Below are 23819 nucleotides of genomic sequence, written 5' to 3'. Positions count from 1 at the left end.
CTAGATGGTAGAATTAGATGATTCCATTGGAGAGATTTAAATCCCTCCCAAAACAGGCCTAAATTCAGATTACAGTGCCTTTTTGGGTTATTTTCCTGGAGGTGTTTGGAAGAGCATCACTGAAATGAAAGGATACTGTAACCAAAATCAGCAATCATGGAACTACTAGCAAATTTTCCTTGGGAGGGATGATTTCTGCGTCCAGTCTGTGGGTAGAGGAAACACACAGCTGCTTTCAATAAGTCAAGTCATTGAGGAGGCAAATACATCCTGCCTCCACAGCAATGAGCCATGTAGGAGCAGCCTGCAATGTTCTGCCATGCTGGGAGAAAGAATTTTACATGTATACTGATCTCCAGTTATCAACCACTTCAAACTATGGAGAAGAAATGATGAGAGGTATGCCATTGTCAGCAGGTAACAATTCTGTTTCAAATAGCTCCACTTTTTAAAACAATACCTGAAATCTGTCAGCTCTTAGGGGGACCTGTGTAACTGGAATACTTGCTAATGTTTATGGTCATTACCCTGGAGCAGAAAGCAAATGGAAGTCCTCTTGCAAGCATCTACTGTAAACAAGGAGAACACAAAAACCCTCCTCACAGCTGATCATACTTGCCTTGTACTCATTTGCATAATCAGATGAGATATTAACTTAGATAATAGCACCATCTATTGAGGATTAACAATGATATTTAAACTTTAAAATGCTATTTGCTGCTTCACTTTTGTAGGCATTACAAATCTGGATTTATTTTAAGATCATAATTTTATCATTGTATCTGATACCTACTGGTAATTTATTAGCTATGATTAAATAAGCTTATCTGCCTGCTAATAAGGTTCGCATACTGTCCAACAAAACCTCTTGTTTGAAGATATCTCTCTTTATTTTTCCTTGTTGAGAAAGTAATTTTCCACTTTCCATACTTTGGTTGGACAAATACATCAGTCTATGAAGTTCTTCTGCTCTCCTTTTATAATACATCATTATTCCAGCAGCAGTCTGCTTTTGAAAAGACATAATCTTTAGTTGCAGCAGTCTTCTTGTAGCCATAGTCAACAATACATTCTCTTTGTTTTTGAATGGTTCATAGTGTTTGTGTTAAAATTTTCCCAGATTTATGGTCAGGAGTTTCAAAAACATGGAGCACCATTCGTGATGCTGGCATTAAATTAACTGGCCAGACTCTTTTTGGTGGTATCCAGCCACAGAACAAGGGGCCATGTGTAGAAACTGAAACACATGAAGTTTTATCTGGATATGAGGAAAAAACATCTTTACTGTGATGGTGACAGAGCACTGGAACAGGCTGTCCAGAGATGTTGCAGAGTCTCTTTCTCTGGAGATGTTCAAAACCCACCTGAACTGTGTCCTGTGCAGCCTGCTGTAGGTGAACCTGTTTTAACAGGGAGCTGGACCAGATGAGCTCCAGAGGTCACTGCCAACCCCAGCCATTCTGTGATTAAATGTTCATATTTAAAAATATGTTATAAGAAAACACCAGAAAATCCTGTGAGAAAGATTGGTATTGTTGAGGTAAGATGTTTGGTTAAGAAAATGTGGGTAAAATCTTGTCTCTTGGGCTTTTTTGGGTGATTTCTGAGAAGTTACTTTAGCTTCTTATCTATAAAATGGAGCAAGGAAGCTGGAGAGGTTTCTCATAATGCTTGTGTTTCTATACTGCCCACACTGTTCAGGGCAGAGCTACAGTATTCCACTAGCCTTCAAAATGATCTGCTCCTGAATATGTTGGATCTCTTAGCACAAAATTAACAGATGTGGCAAGGTCTTTATGTGAATTTCCTCCTACTAAATAAGATATTTTTTTTAAAATTTCTGTGGGTTTGCTTTTATAAAGCAAATTTGCTTGTGCTGTCTTTATTGAACAGCATAGCAAGTCTAAAATACAATTTTATTTTCAGCATTAATTTTTAAGAAACTCCAGTCTTCTCTGCTACACACAGTGTCCTTCCCTACAAGCTCCCATTTATCTCATGGGCCAGCTCAGTTTTGGGATGGTAACAGGAGCAAGGGAGCATCCTAGGAGCTGCTTTTTAAGCAGCCCATTAAACTGGATGGAGGCTTGAACCCATTTCTCTGCTGAGCATGGAATTTGCGCTTTCTGGATAATACTAATCTCACAGGGCAAGAGGACTATCCTGAGACTCATTAAGATATTTATGAGGAGCAGCACTGTTAAACTGAATGTGACTGCAATCAGCAGCAACTTCTAAAATTTTATCCCACCCATAACAGGGTCTCCTGACCTTGTCTTAATACATGTGTGAAATCACTGCGATGTGCTAATCAGTGTTGGGGTTTTATTTTCATAGAAGGACATTAATCAACATTTGCAGACAGCCTGATTTGTATAAGTCTTCCAAATGCTGCTTCTACATTATTGTGTTTGTTAAAGCAATAAAAGCAGGGAGAACAATTTCTGCATGATTGTCCCCTTGTTTCTGCAAGTCAGGCACATCTGAAATTTATTCAGGCTAGGAGAAACCTGTTGTCAGATATTCCTGTAAAATATTTGCAGTGTACCATGGCTATTTTGTCTGTCTGGACACCAATGTTCAGCAAGTGTAAAAAGGGAAACCACACTGCAAGAAAAAATAGCTACTGTTTTGATCAGGTGTAGCAAACCAAATCTAAAACTGCTGAAAAAATGCTTACTGGGAAGCTGTCAGTAGAAAATGTGGCTTTTCAGTGTTTTGTGCTGCTTCTTGGCCATTTCCCATTTCTTTTGCCCAGTTTTTCCTCTCTCCTAGTGAACCATCTCATCATTATAATGAACTTGAGAGAGTGGAATCTACTCCCCATTACACAAGAGTACAACTGTCAGGCAGTGAGAGACATTTTTTAGTTATCCTGGAGACGTAATGTGCAGTGTATGTGAGCCCAGGTATGTGTGTGCATCTGGGTGTGAAAGGCTGACAGTGACACCCTTTGTTGTAGAGCAAACAAAACTGAAATTCCCAGCTGCAGTCCAAAGGAAACAATTGATTTGACAGTGCAGCTGTACTTATTTGAGACCCTTTGTAGACATTCATGAAGCTTTATTTCCTTTTAGAATTCCACATCCCAGCAACGCAGGAAGGTAGTTCCATGTATCTATATCAGTACTGAAGTTTCACTAGGTTTGGTATTCCTACATGGCAAAAATCTTAAAATACAAATCTGTTTGGTAAGCCTGGGGACAAAAACCTCAGCTTTTGCTCCCTTCCAAGACGTGCTGCTTTTGGCTTTGATTTCAATATTGGTCCCTGCTCAACACAAGCACATTAAGGATATTCTTGCAGCTTCATATGCATTTAAATGAGGGTGGCAGCAGAATGAACTGGCAGGTGTAATTCAGAGAGGGGTTGAACCCAGGTTCTCCCCACCTCAGACCATGAATTTCATGCATAGCTTTTGTGCTGTTGTAAGTAACTTAAAGGATATTACTTGGATTTTTAGCTGGACTGATATTTCTAAAAAGGAACATTATTAAATACTTGATCTAACAGAACTATGAGATTGCCCATTTCAGGTTGTCAATTAACAGTATCCTTGAGGAAGTGTGATTGGCTCTGGACAATATCTCTGGCCATCTGGATATAATGTGTGGAAGGAGACTTTAATGGCACTGAGGTTTTTCTTTGGGAGCCCAACATATCTGTGTCCTGTCCTTCACTTTGCTGAAGACTTTCTCAGTGACATTGGGCAAATTGCCTCCCTTCACCTCAATTTATATGTAAAGCCTCAGGCTTAAGAAGATGGTGAAGATGCAATGGCCCTTGAGGGTTTATTGTAATATGAAAATCACAGATTCAAATAAAAGGCAGGAAACTTGAAAATAAGGGAAAAAAACCCATTTAGTTAAGCTATAGAAACAATTGCCACAAAATACTATGAAGGCCAAACCTCACATGAGTTCCAGAAGCAACTGGACAAATTTACGGTTCAATAAAGTCCATTAGGCTCAGATTTACTGGTTGTTTTAAGACTTAATATATTCTCTCACTACAGATTAGCAGAACCTGGGAAACAAGAGCAGGAAGCAACTCATGTTTCTTTCCTCCATAATTTCTTTTGTTTTTTCTGACTGCTGTCAAATTCACTCTGGTCTGTTTTACTGTGCCTGTCCTTGTGTCTCTATATTATATTTTAGGAATAAAATTTCAGAGACAGGAATCCTGAAAGAGTTTTCTTCCTCCCAGTTTTTTCCATCCTTTCTGACTGCTAGAACTTAGACCTCACCTGACTTGGCATAATGAGAGCAACACTATTAAATTAATGTGCTCCTTGCTGGGGGTGGGTATCACACACACATGCCATGGTCAGACTGAGAAACTAGCTGGGAAGTAAGGCTGCAGTTCTTAAAAAAAAAACAAACCCTGACAAACCCAGACTGTCTTCTGCTATTTTTATTCTCTCAGTCTCTGAGAATAGTGGAGCCTTGATTTTGGCTGGAATGTCTTGAAGATACTTTGGTATCAATAATTAATGTTAATGATAACCAATGGTAATGGAATAATTAACTCTGTTAGAGAAAATGTACTGTCACTGGATAATAGCACAATTTTATCTTTCAGTTCTTAAAAGAAAGCTTGAACTCTGTGTTAGTTTTTTTGATCCTTATTTCTTAAGGAAAGATTTATTCTCTTTCACTACAAAAGTGGACTACATCAGAGCACAGAATGGAAAGGGACTGGCTAGGCACAGTCCCCTGCTATTTAAAATAAACATTTTATCAGTCTTTTGTAAACTGGTTGAGGTAGGTTGTTTCCACTCACTATTCTTCCTTGAGGGATATTATAGAATCTCTTTTCTTTTCCTGGTTTGAGTCTTTCAGAGACCTTTAGTACCTTTTTTAGATTTTGAGCCTTCACTTAAATAGACCTTTTCTAGTATTTATGTCCCTGATATATTTATGAAGAGTTCTCATTTTCTTGGTCAGGCCTTGTCCCAAAAGCCTAAACACATCAAGCATGTCAAATATTCACTAAAGAGATGATCTCTCTGCACACTGGTAAGTCCCATCTTAGCCTGGCCCTAGTTGAATTTGTCTTTATTGAAAATTTTGCATACTCTTCTAGATGAAACTTCCCCATTAACTGATCACTAACCTACCCCTGGGGATATATCACTGCTATGGTGAGAAAAATATATCCTTACAATACTCTTAGAAGCCTCACAAGAGACTGCTGCCTGTTAGAGATACTTTACCTGACTTACTCAGCTAGCACATTTGTATTTTCCAGGATCACCACATCCATTGTATGTGGACATCTTGTGATGAACAGACATACTAAAGTCTTGCTCTGCCATTTACAGCTGATGAGAACTCATTATAAAGATAAAGTTCAAGATAATAGTCCATAAGGGAATGACCTTGCTATTGGTCTTATTAGATTTTTTATTATTACTATTATTCCAGTTTGCAAGGTCACAGGGTACTACTTCATGGGCAGCATAATTCTAAATTGGCAGCACCCCCCAACTTTTCTATCATCAAGTTTTGTGAGCACATCTCTATCAAATTCATTTTTGAAAACTTTATTTAATACTTTATATTAAGAGGGATTTTGTGGCTGTTCCTTGTTATAAATAAGTAAAGTAATTCAATAATTGTTTTCCAAGACTTATCCTCTAGGAACTGTACTAGCGACTCGCTTCAACCCAACATGTAATTATTTCTTTTTCTATTTCTTCTCTAATGTTATTTGCAGTGTTTTGTACTAACTCCTAGTTCAATTTCTGTGTATCATCACAGGAATCGCTTTACTCAGCTTCAGTTAGATGGGATTTAGATAGCTTCTTTGTCTTGGTACTTATTTTATCAAATGTAAGAAAGAGAACAGTTTTGGATAGTGTAACTTTGATAAAACTCTGGGGTTTTTTGTATCCTATTCTCCTTCTACTACTGTGCTCTTAGTTATTCTGCCTTAGAAAACTATCTGAAAGCCTTGATTTTTATTGGACCTTACTTACACATTTCTGGGTATCTCTTCCACTCATTCCCCTCCTCCACTGCTGCCTCAAATATGGTCACAGCATTTATGAGGCTGATATTAGCTACATGAGAGAACTGTTCTTAAACATGGCTTTGGACAACCAATGTCTAGTCTATAATACAAGAACAAAAAAAAAAGAAAAAAGAGAAAGGAATTTCTGATGAGTGTGCTAAATGTCTGCTCTTCATATTATATTGCATGATAAAACAGCTGAAAAAACCCACACAGAGGGAAGTCATCCTCATACCCATACACCTATTATCAGGGCAGGGCATCACTGCTTAAGCCTTGCTAGAATCCGTAGTGAGTGGAGTGTGACACTTATAAAAACATCACAAAATTTCTTAGGGTCTGATCAACTGAAGTGGGCTTTTCAAGGTTTTGAAGACATCAGCAGTAACTGAAAATTCCTAGGGCTTTAAAATAATGTTTAAAAAAAGTATGGGACTTTCTCCTGGGTAGCCAAAACTGAAGTATTCTAAAGACACTGGAATGGAGGTGGAACCCGTGCCCAGAAATCTTAAAGTTGGCAAGCGTGGCCAGGATAAAACAGTAAGACATCATGGAAGACGTTAACTTTAAAAAAATAAAGCTTCTATTGCTTGTTTTCTTGGGGGTTCTGTGAACCAAGATGCCAGCAGTGTGGTGCAAGTAGATGAAAATGTGATAGCCATACAGCCTGCCAAAAACACAAACATGCTGGTAACTGGATCCTGTTGAAGGAGAGTCTACAAATTGCTCATCAAAACAAGCCAAGCTGTCAAATGTCTTCCTTATTTTCAGGACTCTTCTAGTATAAAAGATGAGCAAAGAACTGAATCTATGAAAGGCTGCTGTACTTGAAGACATTTTTCCAGAACTTCTAAAGAATTTAATATTAAAAGAAAATCTATGAATGCCAGTTTTTAAACTATTTTCCCCACAGGTAAAAAAAAAGTATTGAGAAGACCGTGAATGCTAAGATGTTCTTTATTTTGGAATGAAACCAATCAAACTGTTCTGCTTTGACTCAACCTCTAAGCACATATCCCCACTTGGTGCCCAGCAGAAGTAATTGACATCACTCTTCCTTTCAGATTAATCCAAATTTAGGTGACCTATTTGTATAGAGTAGAATTTAGCTTCTGTTTATGCCATCAAAGCCTTGCACTGACCACTTCTACAAAAGCTGTCTTCCTAAAGAAATTAGTGACAGGATTTCTTTAACTTCTTTCCCCACATTCCTGCCTGCCAGAAAGCTGTCAGACATCATAAATTTTAACTCAATCCACTGAAATTACTGATCAGTATGTCCAGCTCTATGTCTATACAACCAGTTCAGCCCTACAGAAATATTCAAAGATGGAGTTCCTCTTATGAATACATTTTAGTATTTTCTCCTTGGTATATTCTATGTTCTTCCTCTTATAAACTCATTTAAGTGAATGACCTTAAATGTGCAGTTCAAACTCGGCCTCTGAAAAATCCAGGCAAAAGACAGGGGACTGAAAGAAGTAGATTGCAGCTGCTGTAGATGTATTTCACTTTTGTAATCAAGAATTGATGTTACTGTGAAACTGTACACAGTGAGTGTCTTCCTGATTAGATTAGTGAGTAACAATTACCTCAGGTGTCACATGAAGTACTGCTAGCTATAGGTGGCATCTGGAAAACACCAAGTAAGTGACAGGAGTCTATATAAATATAATTTGGGAATGAGCCAGCATTACCAAGGAGAGGGGTGAGTATACCCTCAGGCTGTCAACACAAGCATTGATTCCCTGACAGCAGAGTATTGCTTGTCTGGTGTAATAGCCCTAATACAAAGCTAATGTTGCTTTGAAGGAGATAAATAGGGCACTAAATTCTTCTTTAGTTCCTGACTTAAAGTACTGTTGCATACTCTAGAAGCAACTACAAGATATGAAGTAGTTGTAGTACAGAAATACTTGAAAAACACTCACAATAAGCCTTTGCCAAAGACATAAAGTTGCATCACTTCCTGACCTAATAGCTAAAAAATCGTACCAGTACATGTCCAAATCTTTTAGCAGAACACAAAAATGACATTAAATGAAGCAACCTGTCATATTACTGTCAAAAAACTTGCTGTTGAATTCACAGAGGAAGATTTGGATTCCCTTTAGCTGCAAACTGGTTACCTGCTTCAGCACCTGAGCAGCTCACAGAATATGCAAAATTCTTTAATATAAAATAAGAATTTATTATTTTTTCTGAAAATCAGAGATATTTCCTGAATTTGTAAAACTTCGGACTATCAGTCATCCTTTTACACTGGAGATATTAAAGGGACTCTTAAATCTCCCCTGGGCTTTTCCAAATGGTTTGAACATTTTGTTATAAATTTATAATTTTTTTTTTTTAAATTTTAAATGCAGAAAAGCACACAGCTACAGCAAGAAGGAGAACAAGAGTGAGAACAAGAGTGAAAGGGAAAGATTTTCTTTGTTACTCTCTGGTACTACTCCAACTAACATCATGGAAATTTTATAGGTATAGGAGGAGATCTCAAGAGGTCTCCTAATTCATCCCTGCTCAGACAGAGCTCAGTACCCCTTCCTCAAGCTGATAAGTGACTCTGAAATGTGTTCTTTCAGGTTTTGGTCAATGAGAAGTGATCAGAAAACTTTTTCTATTATCTAAACTGAAACACCCTGTGGAAATTTGAAGGTTTATTTCTTTGTCAGATCTACAGTAGACATAGAGAACAAATTTTCACTGCCTTCCTCATCACAGCTTTTTACACAGCAAGAAGTCTGTTACCATGTTTCTGCTGCACTCTCAGTTTGCTGGCGAAACTAAGGCTGATTTCTTCAGCTTTTCCTTATAAGTCACGTTTCCTAAGTTTTTGATGTTATTTCTCTCCCAGTAGATATGTTTACCAAATCTCCTGGATGCTGAATTAGTCAAGACATAAAGGTCTATTACTTTGATAAAAAGACTCATATAATTCATGTCTGCACAATAAGAGGATAGGACTGGAGATCATGATTGAATCTAGTTGTGCCAGAAATCAGATCTAAGTCATTAACAGATACAGTTAAACACTGGGGACTTTTACCCTACCAAGCTCTTATGGGGATTCTGGTAAAACTCTCATATCATGAGGTCTGGGCTGAAGGAAGCAATATTTACCTTTGTGACTTTTAATCTAATTCAGAGACATTGGGCCACAGTGCTTGTACCAAGTGTCCACCATCCTGATCATAGTGAAGGAGAGGAAGGGCACCCATCACAATCTCCTTCACCACACTGGAACTGAGAGCACTGGCTCCTTTGGATGAGTCTTCTCAAAATAGCTTTTCTCTGTCTTACTCTTTCTCTCTTCATGTATTTTTAAACAGGTTTTGGCCCAGCCACAGAATGGGGCTGCAGTACTGCTGTAAAGAAAAGGAGCTGCAACTGTTTGAAATGACCAAAGCTCACAGATTTACTGGTTTTCAGTAGGGCTGACAAAAAATTCTGCTGTAGCTGTTTGTTTTTTTTTTCTCTAGAAGTTATAGGTAAGGATCTTTACTAAGAGAAGAAAATTTGGCTTTTTCATTATCCATTTGCCATTATAAGTTTTTTTTCTTGTTATGTCTACAGGAAAAAAAGCCTGGGTTCTACTAATAAAAATTTCAGCATATCGGGTGGCACTTTCTGCTTACACTAAGCAATTTCTCTTTTCCTATAATCTAAAATTTTGGACAAAGGATGCTGAGACAGGCTTACATGCACAAAACTTTACTAGAGTGTCCATGGCTGACGGCAGACATCTATTGCAACAGTGAAAGTTACAGTGCAGCAGGTGATGACAATAAAGATGACATGGTGAATTTTCCCTGTACTTTCTCCCTAGCACTTTGACTCACACTTTCACTTGGAGTAATCCTCTAATATAAACTAAAACATACAAAGGAAGGGGGGAAGGAAAGGGAGAGAAAGAAGATGTGAGTTTCATGCACTGCCTCCCCTGGGAAATCTGATAGAAGAAGAATATTGAGTTTTGCAGATGCAGGACTGTGAAAATAGCAACCTGAGAGCAACAGCATAAGAGCAAGGCAAAACCTGTGCCCTGGGAAAAACCTTTCCACAGCAGCTCGGGTGAAAGGCTCAGAGCTGTCAGGGAAAGGCAGGAGGCAGAACTGCAGGTGCTACCCTTTGCTTTGCTGCACGTTAAACCCTGCAAAAAAACATTTTCCAGGTGCACTCTCTGTACAGCCCTGTGGAAGTGGAAGAAGAGTTTGAGGAGGAGTGCCTTACCTGCTGCTTTAGTATTTAAATAGTGGACTTGTGAAAGAATAGAAAATGTTTGTAAACTCTGTTAGACAAGGTTTAATGTTGTTTACTTGAATTTCCTCTCTTCACAATGGAGCCAGAAAAAATGTCCTCTTCAGGACACGATCTATCTTGCTTGTTTTTCCAAGCTTTTCCAAAGTCTTAATTCTGTTTATTTCCCTACCTATCTAGTTAGCTGGCTCCTCAAATCTAACCTCAGTCTTCTGCCTAGAAACTAATCTGATTATGCCTAGTCCCACAGTAGGTTTAAATATTGACTGCTATCATCCTTATAATGGGCTCTTATATCTTTGAAAGCTGCTGTCAGTTTTCTTATTCACATATTGCAACTCAGGCCCTTCAATGTTTCATCACTGATACTGGTTTTTAACCCACATAATTCTTGCTGATATCTTTTCATTCTTTTCATTTTTTCCTTTCATTTATTTTAGAGTAAGTCCCCAGCTGAATATAGCTGTTTTATCTTGTGCTTCACTCAGAACCAGTAATTGTCTCTTGTCTTTTTATTTTGGAAATTCTTGCTAGTAAAGCTGTGAATGAAGTTTATCCTCTTTTTTAGAAGCATTGTATTGTCTCATTTGATTTGAGTCCACTATGCTGATACCTTCCTGAAGTTTTTCCTGGATAGACATATATTTTCTATTATTAATTTTTGCAGTTAAATATTTCCCTTTGAATAATTTTGCATTTGTGTTTATGTATTTCAGTCTTGATGTTTTATGGGCAGCTTTTATTTGATGAGATACTTTTCAGGACTGTTGTCTCCAGCAGCTCACAGTTCTCTATAGCTCTACAGGACCAGCAAACACATTCATCCAGGATGCCAGTGAAAACACCAAAATAAAATACCAGTACTAATGCATTTAGTTTTTGCCTGAGGACTCACCAAGAGTCCTCACTCTCCAACTGAGTTGTGAACTAGTGTCTCAATGAATATTTTTCCATTACATGTTTACCTATCTTATTGAGAGCTTTTTTTCTTTAATTTGCTCTTAAGATTATTTTATTGTACAATGTTCAAAGTTTACTTAATTCCAGATTTTTCACAGCTCCTTTCCCCACCTTCCACTGGGCCACTAAATTAACTTAATTTGGTTGTTCCTGATTTTTTCTTCACAGCACATGTTATCTGCTTTATATGTATTAAGTGTTTATAAATGGATGGTTAACCTTAATAATATTAATGCAACATTTTTCTGAGAATCTTTTTTAGGTTAACTTGTTTAAAATTCCCTAGATCTTTTCCCTCCTTTCTTGTTTATACTGATAGATAATTTAAAGTCCTCTGGGACTACCCTCACTTTTCATTCATTTTCAGATATAATTATTAATGGCAAAGAGAATACCCTGGCTGTATTCTTAAGCAGTCTACTGTGAATTTCATAAATTCCTGATGACTCAGATGCACATAATTAATCTTGGCGTTCATTAACCTGTTCTTGCACTGGCTTGTACTATTGTCACCTTGTTTATACCAGTTTAGCTAAATGTCTGCTCATGCTTAATAATTTTTTTGGTGTAGGCTGAAGACAAGAGGTTGTATAATGCTGCTTGTGATGTCCGTGTTTCTATTAGTGTTGTGATTAGTGTTAGACTTCCAAGTCATTAGGAATCCCCTGATATGGCTTATGCAGCTGTAACACTTTTTACTGTATTTCTCTCATCCCTCTAGTATAATGATTCTCCCTTTTCACTGTCCCTTACAGAGATAAATGAAAATTATTCTGCTTTAAAACTCATCCAAGCTTTAGAACCATTTCCTGGCTGGAAAGCAATATTTCAGCTACAATTTTGTTTTTTATATGCGTCATAGAGTCATAGTTTGGTTTGGAAGGGACCTTAAATGATCCAGTTCCAAACCCCTGACATGGGCAGGGACACCTTCCACTAGACCAGGTTGTCAGATTCCTGTCCAGCCTAGCCTTGAGCACTTCCAGGGATGGGGCACACTCAACTTCTCTAAGCAACTTGTTCCAGTGCTTCAGCATCCTCACCATAAAGAGTTTCTTTCTAAAATCTAATCTAAATCTCTCCTTTTTTGGTTAAAACCATTCCTCCTTGTCCTGTCACTGTCTGTCCATGTAAAAAATTGATCTCCCTCATTTTTCTAAGTCTCCTTTAAATACTGGAAGGAAGGCCACAATGAGGTCTCCTTGGTGCTATCTCCTCTTCAAGCTGAGCAGTCTCACCTTCTCTTGGACTGTCTGAGAAAGCCTCTAAGCCTTCTGATCATCTTTGTGGCCCTCCTGTGTATTCACTCCATCAAGTCCACATCTTTCCTGTGCTGAGGACCCCAGAGCTGGATGCAGCACTAAAGTTGGGGTCTCACAAAATCACAACAGAGGGGTAGAATCACTTCCCTTGACCTGCTGCCCACTCCCATTTTGATGCAGTTCAGGATGAATACTCTGTGCACTTTGGGAGTCTTCTGGATTCCTTAGAGCCAGCTCTGCTACTTTCCCAACAGATTTCTGGGTGGTTGAAATATCCTAACAGGGTGAGAGCTTATGTGTGTGATGCTGCCTGTAGCTGAGGCAAGAAAGCCTCATCAGCAGGCTCCCCCTGGTCAGTCAGACTGTAGCAGATCCACACTGCAGATGTTCTTTGTTAGTCCTGTCCTTCCTTTTAACCCACAGGCTTTGATCTTGTTTTTCAGAGGCGGCTTTTCACAGTCTCCATTCCTTAACACAGAGCACAACACCCCACCCCTCCTTCCCAGCCTATCCCTTCTGCGGCCCTCAGTGGTGTCGTTCAGTGATTGCTGTGTTCCAGTCGTGTGGCTTGTCCAGCATTCTTTGGTGTTTTTAAAGGATTTTTAAGTAATATGGCTGCAGCACTAAATAGGCTGAAGAATTGCTATGAACTTGTGTTGGTACTATATGAGACACCCACATGAAGAGCTGATGCTCAGCAATCCAGTCTGTGTCATGAATACACCTCACTTGAAATTTAACATGAATTTGAGGTTTTGGGATTTTTTTTTTCTTATGGAAAGGTTACTTTCCTTGGTAAATTGTTGAATACTGAAAAAAATTCAGTTATACCAAAATGTTTTTAAGATAAAATACTCCTTTGTGACCTTGTGCTCCCAGTCTGTGGTAAATTTGTGTCATTGATTTCATCTTTTGTGATGGACCATAGTCTCACTATTCGAGTAGTTCCAGTTCACTATGTATGAGTAACAGAATATGCATGCAATTATAAAGAAAAAGAATAAATAAATATATTATGTGCCACAGAAAACAACAAAAAACACATTTTTTAAATCAAAACCATAATTTTATAATCAATAATAAGTTTATCTGGAATCTGTTGGCCACTTCTAACCCTGGCACTTGTTGGCCCTCTCTCTACTGAGATATATATCTGCTGCTGGATTTGCTGAAGCAGCCTTTTCTTCCCCAGAATCAAGACAGCTCTTCTTTCTGAAGCAGAAGATGTAGAGCCAGCCTGAGTTGTATTTGCAGTGCTATAAATTGTGATGGCTAGTGACATGCCACAGATTGCGTATTTGATAGTTTTCATTTTGACATATAAAGCAATCGGCAAACCGTGGCTGAAAGCTGAACTGGCCATTGAGGATTTCTTTAAGAATGTGATGGACAATACCTTTCAGAAGAAGAATAGGCATCTTTGGGTTTATTTGCCAGCAGGATTCATTTTATTGAGGGCACAAACCAAGGCCCCTCTGTCTCTGGGTAACCGTACTCTGTTACTTCTTAAGACAGCTGAGGAGGGAAAGTCAGAGGTGGCTGATCTTTCCCCAGCACCACATTTTGTGCCACTGCCTATCAATGGAAGAGTTCAACACTTTTATGAGATGCTCTGATGAATGAGCTTAGGATGTGAAATCACTGAAGGCCATGCTTTGGTCAAGCTGAAAAATAAAAATTGGAATTGTTGGGGATGGGAGTGAATGGGACAGAGACAGTCCCCTGGAAAAAAATCAATAGGGAAAACATCAATTCTCCAGTCTGAATAATGCCACTGTGAAAGAGAGACATTAATTAAAATTAATCAATTTACTTTTGGTAATCATGAACATTTCCCAGATATCACTAATTATTATGGATGGTTTTGGTTTACAATAAAAGCTTCTTTTCTGTACAACCTATCTCCTCTTTCCTCTTTCATGTAATAATGTTAGAAAATTATAATGTGATATCACTGCTATTTTCATAACAAATTGTTATGGTAACATATATGGATTAATGGGAGTTTTGACTGAATATGAAGTATAACAATTTGCCCTTGAGATTTCATTAAATGGAGCCAGCAAAGGTAGAACTAATTACAAAGGGGGAAAATTTCTGTACTTTTAAACGTGTATGTTGGGAACTGTGTCTCTGTTTTAATGAAAAAATCAATAGTATAACAACAAAATTATCAAAGAAAGCAAAATATAATCAGAGTACCTGTGCAAAAAGCTATTTCAGAAATAGCTTTCCTGCATTCAATATGATACAAAATGTTTGGAAGGCAATGTAAAATATATTTAGAAATTCAAAGCCAAATTGCTTCCTGTCCAGAAAAAAATAATGGATATGAATTTTATTTGTTGGGAAAACACCTCCTTTTTATTTAGAGCGATATAGGAACACAATGGTGATTTTCACTAGACCCTGATGTCTCAATTGTCTCACTTGTTGGCTAGGTGATGACTCCTTACAGAATCAGCCTTTCTATAGAAAGGCTGAGAACCTTTCTGTAGAGCAGACCCCTTGAGAGAATATCCAGTTTGGCATCTAAAAATCGGCTTTTGCTACTGGATCTCTTTTGTCATTGTATATAACTTCCTGTTGTGGATCGGGTCTCCATGTTTTGTTTCTAGATGAAGAAAATAGTTATTTGTTGCCACCTTAAGAGTGTTGTCAGGGTTTTCTGATAATTATTTTAATACAATGGCAGTGAGTCCATACATGTAATCAAAAAGTGGAAAAGTCATACAATTGATCTCAGATTGGGATCTGTGAAAATTAGAGTGTCCCTCATTTGCATGCGCAGAAACTAATCTAATCATTTCACCTTCAGTTACTGATCATGATGTGTCTTTTTAAAAGAACAAAACTAAAGAAAAAGAAAAAAAAAAATCTTTTATTCCCCACTCTTATAAAGTAGGGTAAGGAGTCCACTAATGTCTGGGCATATCTGGCATTGATTTTCTGCTCACTGTCGTGTTCTGTCAATTTAAAGTGATGTTTCTGTGCTACCTGCAGGGAGCAGTGATAAATACAAGATGTGCCCCAAGTGCCTTGACACTGCTGAACTGCCAAGCTGCAGGACCTCACCAATTACACAGCTGCTTTTCCATGGCAGACCTGTGTGTTAATTCACAGGTAAGAAAACTGTCAGCACAGCTTGGCCTGCAGCACGGACGCCAGGGCTGCTACTCTGAGAGAGAGCTGCCCCCCAAGAGCGAGCATCGTGCTTGTAGGTTTTTCTGAGTGGCACCCCATGGCATGTCCAGTGAGCTCATGGGTTAAATCCTGAGGATGGGACAGGGACATTGAAAATACAGAGGACTGACAGATGCCGTTGTGGAGGGAGTCAGGAAATGAAGAATAATGTTGAGCTATGGATGTCTGACCTTCTTGGATGTCTGACATCCTTGACATACTCCTTGCTTTTGGACCTTGGCAGCAGCACAAATTCCATTGTAATTGTAATGCTGTAGAAACAAGTGAGAAAGAGAGGAAAGGAATGAACTGGAGGAGCTTTGGGAAAGTGGAAGACTGAGAGGGGAATGAGCCAAATGCTTTGGCTAGAGGATGTTTAGGCTGGAGAATGTTGAGATGAAAGTGTTGGGGGCAATTTATGTTGTATGCTTTATGAATGAACAGAACCTGTTTGTGAAGTGGAATCAAGGGGAAATGGGAACACGCCAACAGTCTAAACAGAAAAAATTGTCATTGAAACTGGAAAACTGAAAAAGACTAGGGGGAAAAAAAAAGAAAATTAAAGATGGAGGTGAAAGATGGGAGGAAAGAGAACAAGAGAAGAAGTTAGTTCTAGAAGTGTTTTGAAAGTTGACTGCAACAGAAGACTGAAATCTAGAACTTTTCCAAAGTCCCTTTGGAGAGAGGCTGTAATGATCCAAACTATTAGGTTCTAGGAGGTATCAGAGAAAAATCCATTATGAAAAACTCTTTCAGAAAGTTTTCTAGGTTTCTGAAAACAACACCTGATACTTTCCAAGTTAGGAGAGACTCTGCAAACCCTCATCCTGTGCTGTGACATATCGTCATCACCATGTCAGTCATTACATGTTTTTCTCTGCCTAATTTGTTTAAAGCCCTCTAATAATACTGAATATATCAAGTTTGCATTTGATTATCACTTACTGATTTATTTTTCATTATGACTTAAAAAGTACCAGGACTGCTTCAGAAAGATGGACAAACCTCCCCCATGGATCCAGCCCAACTGTTGTCCTTGAAGGAACCATATGGAAGAATTCTGACTTTCTCAGCATCAGCTTGTGTGAATACTGATGCAGACTGGGATGGGCTATGGCTCATTCAGAATTCTTGTGGTTCATGGAAGTGCCAGCTCCTAAATCAGCTAATTTTGTTGGATGTGCATGAACCCCATTAACAGGAATTTTGATCCCATTCCTCTTCTGTCTTCCGCAGTGATTTGCACATACACATGACTGCCCAAACACCACATTGTTGGACATGGTGGCTCTTTTGGAGCTGTAGACTGGTGAGAAAGCTCAGGCTGTTAGCCCTTTTTCATTGAGTCACTTTCTGATACACAGAATCCCTGCAATGTGGTGTTAGCACAACGGGGAGGATGTAGCAGTGTGGGTTGTACACCCCTGCAGCTGTGTGCTGGAGCCAAGGCAGTAAAAAACCCACAGGTACTGGAGGTACAAACCAGTTTGGTCATGAATTCTTATATTTTTGAACTTCTTTCATCTGTTATTTTTTACTCCTTGGATGGTCCACCAGGCTAGAGTTTGCTGGGTAGGAGTCACCCCAGGCTTTTAAAATTCTTGTCCTCCCCTCTTCATAATGCCTTGTTCCACAGCTTTTTTTTCATCAGAAGAAAGGAAAACCTTATTGGAGTGAAAGGCTTTATATGCAAAGAAGAAGCTAGGAAGAATTTAAAATTACACATTGACTGTTCTCAAAAGCTGTGTTTATTGGCCAGCTTTTCTGTTTTCTTCCAGAGCTTCTGAATACAGTTTCACTATTGCCTTAAGCAGATCCAAGTCTGGCTGGCACCCAGAAAGATAGCCTTGCCTTCCACATATGACAGTGTGATCCTCCCTACCTACTTTTTGGTGCCAGTCCCAGTTCTGATTCGACAGGGTTACTCTGTATAGGCATCTGACCCAAAATAAAATTAGGTGGTGGGGTTCTTTTTCTTTATTTTTTTTATTTTTTTTTTCCTCACTTCACACAAATTATCAGCTCCTGAGCCATCAGTTGCAAGGTCTCATGGTCTCCAATATTGAATTTCAGGCATAAGAGGGAGCATGGTGTGTCCATCGAGTAGCATGAAGGTATGGACAGGTCTGACCCACACCTGTGGACAATGGCTTTTTCTCTGAGGGATGCCACGTGCAATGGTACAAACCCTTCCAGGGCAGCTGCTCACAGGAATGCTATAGTCCATTTTCATCATGTCTAACTTTAGGTCTTACTGAAGCACTTAAGCTAGAAGTGCTCTCTACAGATAATAGAAAAATAGTAATCTCCAGAGAGAGTTTTTATTCAGTTTATGCCTTCTCTCTCTTCATATTATAAGTGTCCAAGAGGCCAACCATTACTAATTCTTACATACCTGATATAAGGACATATAATAATAGGTCCTCTCCTTTAGGACTGTTCCAAACATTTTGAAAGTGACTTGCTGGAGAGAAAAAGAAACTGTGTCTTGATCCAGAGGTGGTCAGAGAACAAATAACCTCTTTAGGGTCACTAAGATGTTATAGGACAGATTATTCTGCAGTAGGCATTCTGGACTACTTCCCTGTGTTGACAAGCCCTATATTATACCTTATAGAGAAAGGTAAACAAAAATTGTTGGAAATATACATTATATTTTCAGAATGGAGACTAGAATTATCTGTAAACTCCCATTTATCAGTGTGAAAATATAAATACGCTTCTTGGAAAACTCTCTTTGGAGAGTTTGAATCCTTCTCTGCTGCAGTAAGTTCCTACCCTACAAAGCTGTCTGCAGTGCCATCTCCACTGATACTAGTGCCCTTGCTCTTTAATAAATCATTCAGCACTAGGTTCTAGCAGTGCTACCAAGATAAACTCAAGCTTGTGCCCAGAAGTCAATCTGGATTCTCCTTGGGTCTTGTTTTGTTGTTGTCAGTAAAGATTCCAGAGGCCACACTCTTGGTTCAACTGTACTCTCTTTCTTCACGGGAGTTAAAGGGAATAACAGGAGGCAGAATCTGACTTCATAATTGCAGCATAAATTCTGTTTATGTTGCACAAAATGGAGCAGGATTCTGAGTCGTCTCTCTTAACTGCATTGGAGCAGCAGGATAACAGGAAGAAAAAGCAATAAAAATTTTTACTTACTGTAATAAGCAGATCATGCCAACTATACTCAGTAAGTAGAATTGTTCAGTAAGAAATTGCCATATTTGCCTGCCTGCTTTTTGAGGCAGAAACACCTACATTTTTTTTCCACTTAGAGTTTTTTCAGTACCATTTAAACTGTGTAGCAGGTTCCACATTGTTGTGTTGCAAAAGAGAGCAAAGTGTTTGCTATCAGCAGTCCCTGATGGGAAAAGCAATGAAACCATCAGATTGCTTCTTCAGAAGACTGAAGTATTAGGAAGCTTTCTTTAATACAGGTAACACTCACCTATGCTGCATCTAATCTTTGGCTTTCCAGGGAATAAAATGAAGCATATTTTTCAGTCAATATTCCTGTAAGTCAAACACAGCAGAGAGCGCATGAATTTGAGCAGCTACCCCTGGCAGTGAGCTCTTTTGCCCCCCTGATTATGCCGTGGGTGTGGTGTTGCTGGAGCTGACATGAAATCTCCTGGAACATCATCTGTCTCTGAAGGCACACAGCATTGCAAGGGTTGTTTAACTGCAGGTTAACTCATGAGGAGAATAAAAGCTCTACAAGCTCCCAGTTGTCCACGTATTGTCCAGTTGTTCGCTGCTCAGGCTGGCAAATGGTGACAGCTTGGTCTCATTCTCACCCTGGTTCTGCACCAGAATGTCTGGAGCCCTCAGCAGAGCTCCTGCTCATGCGCACTTGCTGGAGATCCCAGTTATTCCAAAGAACCTTAAAAGAGTGGTTGCTTAAGCCTAAATGTCAGGCAATGAGAACTAGACCCTCTCAACATTAGTTCCTTTGCTCAAATCAAAGTTGGTAATGGCAGAAAGTCACTGCTCTTTGATGGATCTTGTTAAATTGCATTTAAATGAGGCGATAGTTTCAGCTGTTTTCAGCCCTATTTGGGCTGAAGAGAAGAGCCTCCTTGGGGAATGATGGTGTGTTGTGAAGGCAGCAAAGTTTTCGGAGCAATACTGAGGTAAACTTGACCTAATTAGTCCTGCAGCATCATGTGTGGGACTCCCTGGGTGCTAACTCTCCCAGCCTGGCATGCCATCAGACAGAAAACAACCCTAGGCCATCCAGCAGTCTGTGGGGATGGTATGGTAATTTGACTGTGACTTTTGACTCATGAGCTTTTACTCCAGCTTGTGAGTAGCTGGACTTTTGTGTAGGCAGCCAGCAGGACAGGGAAGTGTCATGGACCAGACAACTTCCAGAGGTCTCATCCAGCCTCAACCATTCTGTGAATGAAAAGGATAATGAAGAAAATGTCTGGGCTATACTCCAATATCCCAAATGCAACAACAATCACTGCCTTTAGGGCTGCCTCATTTGCACAGGCTGTAGTTCCAGGATCCCAGCAGAATGCCGGGCACCTTCTAATCATTATGCAACAGGCAAAATCTGAAATCCTCGCTCAAGTACTTGGATAAATGTGCTGATGCTGACATACAGAGCTTTCAACTCTCTAATGTATAATGCACTTACAGAAATCAGAAGATATTAATCTTTCTCAAGAATAGCAAGGGTAATAAATATTCTTTTTTGATGGACTCTCTGGCTAAATGGTAAACAAACAGGAATTTTAATACATATGTTTTTAAAGAACATTGTATTGGTTTTTTGCATTATCAACAGCCTTCAACAGTATTATGATCTTGTGGTGGAGAGTAATCTCTCCAAACATCATAAATAAAAGTCAGGAAACAAATGCTAGGAAAAATGTTTCCAACATATAAATAATGCAGGGATGTATGAAAAATTCTTATTTTTTATTTTTGAATGCTAGCATATATGTATTTATGCATGAATGGGTGTGAATAAAGGTAAGATTTTGAATATATCTGAATTTGTGTATTTTCATAGGTCTGTTAAAGGAAAGTATACAGGGAGTTCACACAGGCTTTTGGATTGTTAAGACTCCAAACAAGAGCTATTTAGCAGGATTTTGCTGGCTTTTGAGTAACACTATTTTCTTCGTTTCTATGATGAGTTACGTGAAATCAGCCATCCTGCTGCCTTCAAAATTTTTTGCCACTTCAGGGCATGATTCTTTAAGCATTTTAACAAACTTTTTTGTTTGTAAATAATAGATTTTTTTTTCTTCTTCTGAATGTTAAACATGAGACTTTTACCATTATGCTATGCATTCTTCCTACACTAGCCAAAACCCAGGAACCTTTCTTTGACTAGCCGAAAAAGCAGATGAAAGAAGATTATTTTAATGAAAAAAATGGTGTCGTTGAATTCTTTATCAAGCACAACCAGAAATTACTTTTAAGCCATGAGGTATGAAGTATTTCTTATCCCTCTCCAAAACGGTAGATCTTTTACTCAGTGTTTTATTCATTTGCCCTCAAAGGTTGATTTAGAGACCTCTTTTTGAAGAATTCAATTCTAGAGATTTTGATCTGCTCAGAAAACTGACTGAAAAAAAAATATTAATGAAAGAATTCATGCCCTAAGCCTAGAACATCTATTTTAAATTGTTATTTTATGAACTAGAAGTAGTTTTTCATTTAACTCTGAAAAACCAACATTTGTGTGTTTGTAAACTGGGAAAAGAGTACTTTCTTCCCTAAAGTGTCTGTCTAAAAGTGCTATTAACATGAGAACAGAACATTACACAGATATTTATTTATTTAAACTGTATTGTATGGATTATTTTTGAAAGAAACTTAGAAACCTACCTGTGCCTCATCATTTTCATGGTTCAGTCTTCAAAACTGTCTTCAGCTTTTTAACTATCCCTCAAAAACTGTCTGTTAAACTAGTAAATATTTGTGAAGATCAGTCTTTATTTTTCTTTATAGTCAAAGATCAAAATTCTTATATTTTGGTTATGTGATGGTTATAGTGAAAATAATAAGCTGAAGATGAACTTCTCTCCATTTTATTTATTTGATTTGGAGAACAAGAAATGCTGTCCTAAGGCTGAAACTATCCTTAAGGTAGAAAATGAAGTAGTAAGACATAATTTTTAATCAATTATATAAAATCTTAGTAAAAATGCAATCATTTTATACCTGGAAAATTGGTACCTTGTCAAAATTTACACAATAGATGAAGTAAAATAAAATATTCTGCTGTCATTTTCTTACAATGTGACGGCCATTGAGTATTCAAGATACTGTTACATGTCAACAAAAATATTAAAATAATTTAAAAATTAAGTATTGCTTTTACAAAAGAGAGAGAGGAAAAAACCCACATCTTCATCTTCTGGCACTGTTGCAAAGCTTTGGGAAGGAAGGTTCAGGCACACAAATAGATATCCTAGCAGAAATAATCAGCCATTACTACTGCAAAAATCCCAGGCAGCTAATGAAGTTTTAATATTAAGGTAATAGCTATGGAATTTCTTCAACTTCTGTTTAGGTTGTTGTTTTCTAAAAGAAAGCAAGCATTTTCTGAGTGGTAACCATTAAAGAAAAAAATGGTTTGAAGCAATTAACATGGAGTAAAGTATTACCTTGGAGAAAGTTTTTGTGAGAATCAGACTTTAACCTCTACACTTTTGTTCAGTACATCAATGTTGAATGTTTCTGTCATATAAAGTAAAAATAAAAATCAATTTAATCATAACCCACATAAATTTTACAGAAATTGCATAACCAATCTTATTCATGAATCTGTAGTGAAAGTTTTGCATATGCAAATGACAGATGCAGCTTTTTGAAGGCTTTTTATAAAATCCAACGGTTTATATTTGAAATTGTTCTTGGCACTGTGAAATATTTCTGAAGATCATGAAAGGGTTTAAAATAGGAGAATCAGACAGATTTGCTGTTATTTTTCCAGTCTAAATTGTGCATTAATCTTGTGATTGGAACCCTATCATCTTATGTACAAACAACAGGTGGTGAGACATAGCAAGTTCTTCAATTAGAAATAACATCTCTCTTCTCTGCCCTACAATTTCATAAATGTTCTCAAGCAGTCAGAAAAGCCTGTAAGCTAAATAAGCATAAGAATTATGCACCAGAACAGATAAATGGTCCAGCTAGTCTGACATCCTGTCTCTGACAGTGGCTCACACCAGATGTTTGACAGGAAGGTAAAATACCCCCACAATCCACCTGATCGTGCAATATTTTACCATGAGATGTAATTTCTGTCTGTCCCCAGCTGGTGATCATCTTATGTCTGAAATAAAGACTGTTACCCCTATAATTTTCAGCCTAGTTAACATCATTATAAGGTGTGCTCTTATTCGTATAAATGCCTTATCATTTTTTAATCTTGCTAAACTGATTTTACCTCTTAGATCCTTATGTCATCTTTCTAGTTGTTCTGCCTTTTTTAGCATGCAGATTTGCTGGTGTGTTCCCAGGGCCTGCAGCAGCCACAGGCTTGGACAGCCCACTTCCCAGAGGACTGCTGTGCCACGTCATGGGCTGCCACCCTCCCCAGAGGCATTGCTGCTAGTGGTGCTGACCCTGAAACTCCTAGAGAGGGAACAGCACTATCACATACCTGGACTTCATCTGCTGCTTTATCTTTTCAGTGCATCCTTGTCCCACATTCTGCTCTCTCCCTGACAGGTGTCCAAGACCTAACATGCATTAAGGCACCGTAGAGGCTGCTGTTGCTTCTGACCACTGGAGTGAAAGGGAAGAGGTAATTAATGTTTTTTCTCCACTCTCCTGCCTGCTGGCAGTCAAGCAGAACCTAGAATTTAGGATAAAATAACCAAAGTAAAGAATTCTCAAAAAAACTGGCAGTCATTTGTAGAAATTGTAATTTGATTTCAAAGTTCTGTATTTTCATGCATGGGGCTCATCACAGAATATCTGTGGGCTTCTGAAGTTGAGGATGCTTCTTAAAGATGGACTGAGCAAGAAAGTTGAGTTAAATCAAATAGCTGTGGTTCATCTCTGCTTTGTTAGTAAGCTTGAAGTCCCCACAAGTTCACCACACCCACTTCAGCAGGTGCTCCGCAGGCACTGGAATGGATTTTTTGAGACTTCTGAAGTGCAATTAAAGGCAAA

The 23819-nt window shown here is 38.4% G+C and overlaps 1 long non-coding RNA gene across 1 annotated transcript in view; it reads left to right on the top strand.

Annotated features, from left to right (window-relative positions):
- The first annotated feature begins 278 nt into the window (after positions 1 to 278).
- LOC111924471 (uncharacterized) overlaps positions 279 to 23819 on the top strand; it is a 44201-nt gene continuing 20660 nt past the window's right edge. The window contains exons 1-3 of the long non-coding RNA XR_002861665.2: positions 279 to 399; positions 15501 to 15620; positions 23373 to 23448. This is a non-coding gene — a long non-coding RNA (uncharacterized LOC111924471). The remainder of the gene's footprint in view (positions 400 to 15500; positions 15621 to 23372; positions 23449 to 23819) is intronic.

The sequence above is a fragment of the Cyanistes caeruleus genome, chromosome 3 (assembly GCF_971803275.1).
Source record: "Cyanistes caeruleus chromosome 3, bCyaCae1.hap1.1, whole genome shotgun sequence".
NCBI classification, from domain to species: domain Eukaryota; kingdom Metazoa; phylum Chordata; class Aves; order Passeriformes; family Paridae; genus Cyanistes; species Cyanistes caeruleus.
Note: the sequence above shows the minus strand (reverse complement) of the source record. Positions and strands in the feature narration are given on the sequence as shown.